Raw genomic sequence first — 6,553 nt, 5'->3', positions numbered from 1 at the left:
GTTCAGATTCAAAATTGTAAAGATTAATTCTACGTAAAATAAAGTATTAATTCACTGTAATCCAAATCAAAATACTCAGCGTATGTTTTGTGTGTGTGTGTGTGTGTGTGTGTGTGTGTGTGTGTGTGTGTGAAGTTTGGCCAGTAGGTCTTAAATTTACCAGAAATAAAGTACAAAAGAGGATCAGAAAAAATACATGTAAGGAACATTTTAACCACAACTTTATTGTATGAAAAAGAGATTTGCTGCTGCTTCTTTTTTTTCCCATGAAAACACCTATCCTAGGGGGTTGAATGGAAATTGAACAGACATAGGTTACCATTACACTTTAAAGTACTTTAAGAGGAACATTTCTTCCCTTTAACTGTATTTCGGTTTAAGTTGGTCATTTTTCTCCTAAATGAAGGAAGAACCTCGTGCTTTCCCCATCACGGAGAGGGGGCGGAGCATCCTCTAGGAGCTTGGAAGCAAGCTGCGCCCAGCCTGTCTTCGGGGAGGAGCTGCATTACACACAGGCTTCGGAGGCTTCCGTGGAGAAGCTTGGAGGTAATGGCTGTCGTAAATGCTAGTTATTTTCAGAGAGTTCTCGAAGATTTGGAATAAAGGTGAGAAAAGAAGAGTGTGCTGCTTAGGAATAACGGGAAAGGAGTGTCGTTTTGTGAGAGTCGTTGTTTCTGTGAGGGAATTAATATCTGTGTTTTGTGTTCCTTCAGATTATCTTAAAAGTCCACTGTCGGAGAGGTGGTAATCAACATTACACCTGCGGAAAAATATTCTTAAAGAGGTAGCAAAAGCTAACTTTTTAACAGAGCATTTTATGTTTCCATCAAAAGGCAGTGGTGGCTGAGATAAATGATGAAACAAAACTTGGGAGGTTAATTTTCCTTATTTTGAAAAAGGTTATAATAGTCTTAAATGGAAAATTAAATTGTTAGTTGGGGATGTTGGTTTTTTATATTACTTTGAATGTGTTGATTGTGTTTCTAACAAATCTTACTGTTTTGGTGGAGTATGTTAGTAATTTAAAGTAATGCATAACTGTACAAATTCGAGTATCTCTGAGAATTAGTAGTTTGGTTATTTGTCAAGGGATACACAATAACAATATAATAGCTTTTTAAATAATGTGCAAAATATGATCTTTGTCTGTACTTCTACTTATCTGTCAAGAGAATTGTACATTCCTATTTGTACTGCAATAGAAAAAAATCTAAAAGATCATAACAATAACAGACATACCTTAATATAATAAAACACAACAAACAATATACTTAGTAATAAAAGATGCCTGATTAAAAAAAAGGATGTCAGGGAAAAAGGAGGAAATTTTCCACTTCTTTCTTCCACATTTTACTTAGCATGTAGTTCCTATGTCAGCATAGAAACTGAGATGAGAACTTAAAATCATGGGGGAAAAGCTACTTTCCCCAAAATAGTGTAAACTCATATAAACAGGGAAAGGTGTTCAAATATGTGGCTAAATAAATGTAATTTCAAATAGTATATTCAAACATGTATGTGATGAGGAAAAAAATTAAAAGGATTAGACTCAAATGCACACCGTGAACAACTCAGTTTGAGTACTGATGATGTGTATTTTCATCTTTAGATTTTTATGTGCTTTTAGATTGTTTTGGAAATGATAATGGAGCTGAAAAGGGAATAATCACTTTTGTTACAGACACTTGAGCAAATAGCTACACACACATTCCATTGTCTTTAGCTGCAGTAGGATTTTTCTGTGGGTCTGAGAAGGCTCATTACCTGATTGCTTGTGCTTTTCTTGCAATTCAACTATTGAGGCTATAGTCCAGACTCTGATTCAAGCAGAACATATTTATCTTTATACTCCTGAGGAATAATTCATAAAATGTTTTAAACATATTAGGACATAGTCATATAGTATAGTATATCTATAATGTTGAATACTACGCAGCTGTAAAAGGAATGAGCTAACTCTAAATACAATGATTAGAATAAATGTCCAAGGTAGTTTCTAAAAATAAGCAAATTGAAGAATGGCCTGTATCATGTACTCCTATTTGTTTACCAAAAACAAAATGTACATGCATTAGTACAGTGTATGCAATAAAAATCTGTAAATATACATACCACTTTATTAATTGGAGATATAAGTGTTCTTATATCTCCACACATATCTCCAATTAATAGACAGAATATTTTAACCTTCTATCTGTTACATTTCCCCATTTTAAAAATTTCATTTTGAAAAGCGCAAGCCTGAATAATTTTCATCATGAGAAAAACAAAATTTTAGAAATGTGGAAAAAATTTTGTAAAGCAATTCACATAAAGATATGGAAAATAATCATTGATATGGAAAGATGTTCAAATATATTACTGGAGGAATAAAGGGTCTAGTTTCAAAAAGCTTCCACATTGATAAGTATCTACAGAAAAAAATCTAGACATATACAGAGCAAACCGTTATATTTTGACCATTGTTGTGGAGATTTCCTTTCTTCTTTGGAAATTCAAAAGATGTAGAAAGATATGTACAATATGCATGAGATATATTATAATGAAAAATATTAAAGCGAGAACATTATGATCCCATTTTTGTATAACACATGCACAGAACTCTTCAACTGAGAATGAAAAATTCTAGAAGCCTGAGTGTCTGCAGTTCTAGTTCTGGTCACAAGATGGTGCTTGCCAGGTTTCCTAAGCTTTGTCCAGGCAAATATTTTTATGAAGTGGACAAAGCAGTGAAATGTGTTTTGTATTAGCCAACTATGAGATAGCATGTAGAGTGTGATTGAAATTCCATTCAAAATATTGTAAATATCTAGAAGAAAAATCCCCACCAATAACTGACATAAAAACTCACACAGAAATCATAAAAAATGCTGCTACATAGAGTCTGGCCCATAGTAGAAACAAGTCAATTGTTCTCTCCCTTCTCTCTTTTCTCCACCTCATAATTTTCCTGAAGGATATTATTTTAGCATGAATGAAATAACATAACTGACCCAGAGAGCATTTCATATTGTAATAACATGAAGGAAAATAGATGGCATCTACATTGCAGATGAGATTTCGCCTCATTCCTGTGTTTTGGAATGACATGCTTGTTAGAGTTTAGGTAGGGAAATTTATTTACACCTTTTCCATTTTGTTGGTTTGATTCCCTGTCAGCCGAGCCCCAGAAGGACAGTTCAACCACAGAAGTGCCGAGCCAGGTAAAGACCCTGCTGGACAAGCAGTTGGAGTGAAACTCAAGACAGCTGGACCACAGGACCAGACCCACCAGGATCCACGTGACAGTGGGTAAGACTTTTCCCATTTCACAAAACATTTCATGGTATAAACATGTTGAGAACTTGGAGAACAATGTATTTTGCTTCCTGCTCTACAGCCATCATAGCATTTTAAATTAAAAGCCACATTTCATGTACGGATCATGATAGGTTGAGAATTTGGGGTATACTTCATTTTGTTTCCTGTTCTACAGCTATCATGTTTGTAATTAAAAGTCATAACTTCTAGTTTTCGGAAAGAATCTTATATATTATTACCACTATGAAGAAATCATGCAAGAGGCTATTAGGGTGTCTCCCTGAGGCCTGACTCTGTAGTCCTTGACAACTATGTTAGGTTGTCATACCATAAACTAGATAACATAGTTTTAAAGGTTTCTTAGAACCTGCTTAAGGTCTCACGACCTTCTTGAATCACCTGTACAGTCATGCATGGCTTAACGACGGGGACATATTCTGAGAAATGCTTCAACAGGCGATTTTATCTGAGAACATTACAGAGTGTACTTGCATGAACTTAGATACCATATAGCCACTTAGGCTATATGGTATAGGCTATTGCTTCTATACCACAACCCTGTGTACCATGTTACTGTACTGAATACTGTAGGCAGTTGCAACTCAATAGTATTTGTATATCCAAACATATCTAAATATAGAAAAGTTACAGTAAAATATGACATAAAAGACAAAAAACAGCATACCTGTATAGGGGAATTACCATGAATGCAGCTTGCAGGACTGGAAGTTACTTTGGGTGAGTCAGTGAGTGAGTGGTGAGTGAAAGTGAAGGCCTAGAACATTATGTACACTACTGTAGACTTGAACACTTAGGCTACAGTAAATTTATTGAAACAAATTTTCTTTCTTTAATGATAAATTAACCTTAGCTTATGGTAACATTTTACTTTATAAATGTTTAAATTTTTAAATCTTTTAACACTTTTGTAATAATACTTTAAAACACTAACACATTGTACAGCAGTAAAAAAAAAAATAATTTATTTCTTTATATCCTTGTTCTATAAGCTTATTTTCTTTTTTAAAAATTTTTTTATTTTTTTTTCTTTTCAAACCTTTTTTTGTTAAACACCAGCACACACATTAGCCTAGGCCTATGCAGGGTCAAGATCATCAACATCACTGTCTTCCATTTACACATCTCGTCCCACTGGAAGGTCTTCAGGGACAGTAACACTCATGGTGCTGTTGTCTCCTAGAATAACAATGCCCTTTTCTGGAATACCCCCTTTTCTGGAATACCCTGCTCTTTGGCTATTTTACAGTTAACACTTTTTTTTCTAAGTAGAAGGAATATATATACTAAAATAAGATTAAAAAGTATAGTATAGGAAGTACATAAACCAATAGCAGTCATTTATTATCATTATCGAGTATTAGGTACATCATATAATTGTATGTGCTATACTTTTATGCCACTATCAGTGTAGTAGGTTGTTTACACTAGCATCACCACAAACAGGTGAGTCATGAGTTGTGCTTCAGTGTTACAATGGCTGTGACCGACATCACTAGGCAACGGGAATTTTGCAGCTTTAGTATAATCTTACAGGAACATTGTCATATATGCAGTTTGTCATTGACTGAAATGTCACTATGTACCACATGACTATATTCTCTTAAATACTATTTTGTAGTGGTTTGACAAACTTAATTCTTTCCCAGCAACCGTCACAAATCTGTGCCTCGTAACGTTGTGCTCTCAGTGAGATTGTTGATGCTGAGCCTCATTGTGTCCATGAGCTCTTCTTCGGTTACCTTGGATAGACAGGGCAGTAGTGGCAGCTTAGAAAAGATTAGAACCCAGCATTCACTTATGATAACTCAGAGGGTTGCAAAAGGTCAAATTATCCAAGAACAAAAACAACGTCCCCGATATTGCCAAAGCTCTTCCCACACAATTCCCTTTTTATTACACAACAGAGAAAATAACGATGGGATATTGCGTTTGTGTTATACTTCTCTTTTTTGTACCCCTCCAAATATATTCCACATATCTAAAACCACCTATCTGATACCCATTATTCATTCTTCTGACTTGTATCTTGTCTATATTCTCATCGTCTACCTTCGTCCTACTTAGGAAAGTAAATTTTTTATGTGATCTCTTTTCTTCTTTGCCATGTTTTAATGCAATCCAATTATCACCCATTGAAAATACTTTATTCAAGCTACTTTGTGAAGGTTCAGGGGGATAAAAGAGGCTACAACAGACCAGAACCGTTTACTATCCCCAGAGCAATAGAATGAGGCTTCTTAAAAAACAAAAACAGAAACAAAAACAAACAAAAAACGGCTTTTCTAGACAAATAGGTAGCTAAAACTCTTTTTATTATTATATTTTTAAATATATTAATGGCTTAATATTTAATATTTGGATAATCTAGGTTAATATAGAGATACAGGTGACCCATCCATCCTTGCTGACTATGCTATCTAGGATATGGGAGATGACAACCTAGCATTGTTGTCAAGGATTGGAAAGTTTTCTCTCCACTGAGCTAACAAAGGTTTCAAACCTGCACTGTCTGATTTTTTGGCTGTCTGTCTGAAAACTTCAGAAACATAACCCTGTCATAATGCCTTGGTGATAAACTCTTAAAAGCTAAACACTGGGTCCTGCCAACAGAAATCCGTATCTGACCAAAGAACTCTGTCATTTTAAATTTGGTTACCAGGAAAATTTTGACCCAGGCTGACCCTTCTGTTATGAGTCTCTGGAAGAATGATGGCTTCTTTCTTTAGAGTCCCCAACGCAGACAGTTTTCTTTTTTCCATTTGATCATTACAGGAAGAGATGTGTCAAATGCAGCTCCGTGTCTCTAACCTAAATAGCGAGAATGTGGCAGGAGATGTGTTTACCCACTCACTGTGATAATAAATGGGGCTATGAGGGCCTCACCAACTTTACCTAGTTTTATGATTTTTTATAACATTATCTTAAGAGACCTAAACCTCAGAATCATTATCCATTAGCAATGTGTAGGTTTTAATGCTTCCTGCGAAATAACACCTGAATGTTAAAGGCAATAAAAGTCTAAATTTAAATCTTAATTTCGTGAGTATGTTGCGAATAAAAAAGCTCAGCAAAAGAGGATAAAAATGCAACTTTCCCATACTGAATTGGCAGCTGCAAACCGCAAAGCACAGGAGCAAGGAATTGCCAATTGTTAATGAAGGTAGAATGAAAATGGCACTTCTCTGTATAACGAATGATTTTCAACCCCTATCCAGGAATCACCGTATCTGAA

The 6,553-nt window shown here is 35.0% G+C and overlaps 1 protein-coding gene across 4 annotated transcripts in view; it reads left to right on the top strand.

The window, feature by feature from the left end:
- Nucleotides 1-485: 485 nt before the first annotated feature.
- Nucleotides 486-6,553, top strand: part of PWWP3B (PWWP domain containing 3B) — a 28,756-nt gene continuing 22,688 nt past the window's right edge. For 2 of the 4 annotated variants that reach the window (XM_010371703.2, XM_010371709.2), the window contains exons 1-2: nucleotides 486-605; nucleotides 3,160-3,287. The gene's annotated coding sequence lies outside the window, so the exon portion shown is untranslated. Of the gene's footprint in view, nucleotides 606-3,159; nucleotides 3,292-6,553 lie in introns of those variants that run through there. The other 2 variants (XM_010371722.2, XM_010371730.2) reach the window with 2 other exon arrangements.

The sequence above is a fragment of the Rhinopithecus roxellana genome, chromosome 10, assembly GCF_007565055.1.
Source record: "Rhinopithecus roxellana isolate Shanxi Qingling chromosome 10, ASM756505v1, whole genome shotgun sequence".
NCBI classification, from domain to species: domain Eukaryota; kingdom Metazoa; phylum Chordata; class Mammalia; order Primates; family Cercopithecidae; genus Rhinopithecus; species Rhinopithecus roxellana.
Note: the sequence above shows the minus strand (reverse complement) of the source record. Positions and strands in the feature narration are given on the sequence as shown.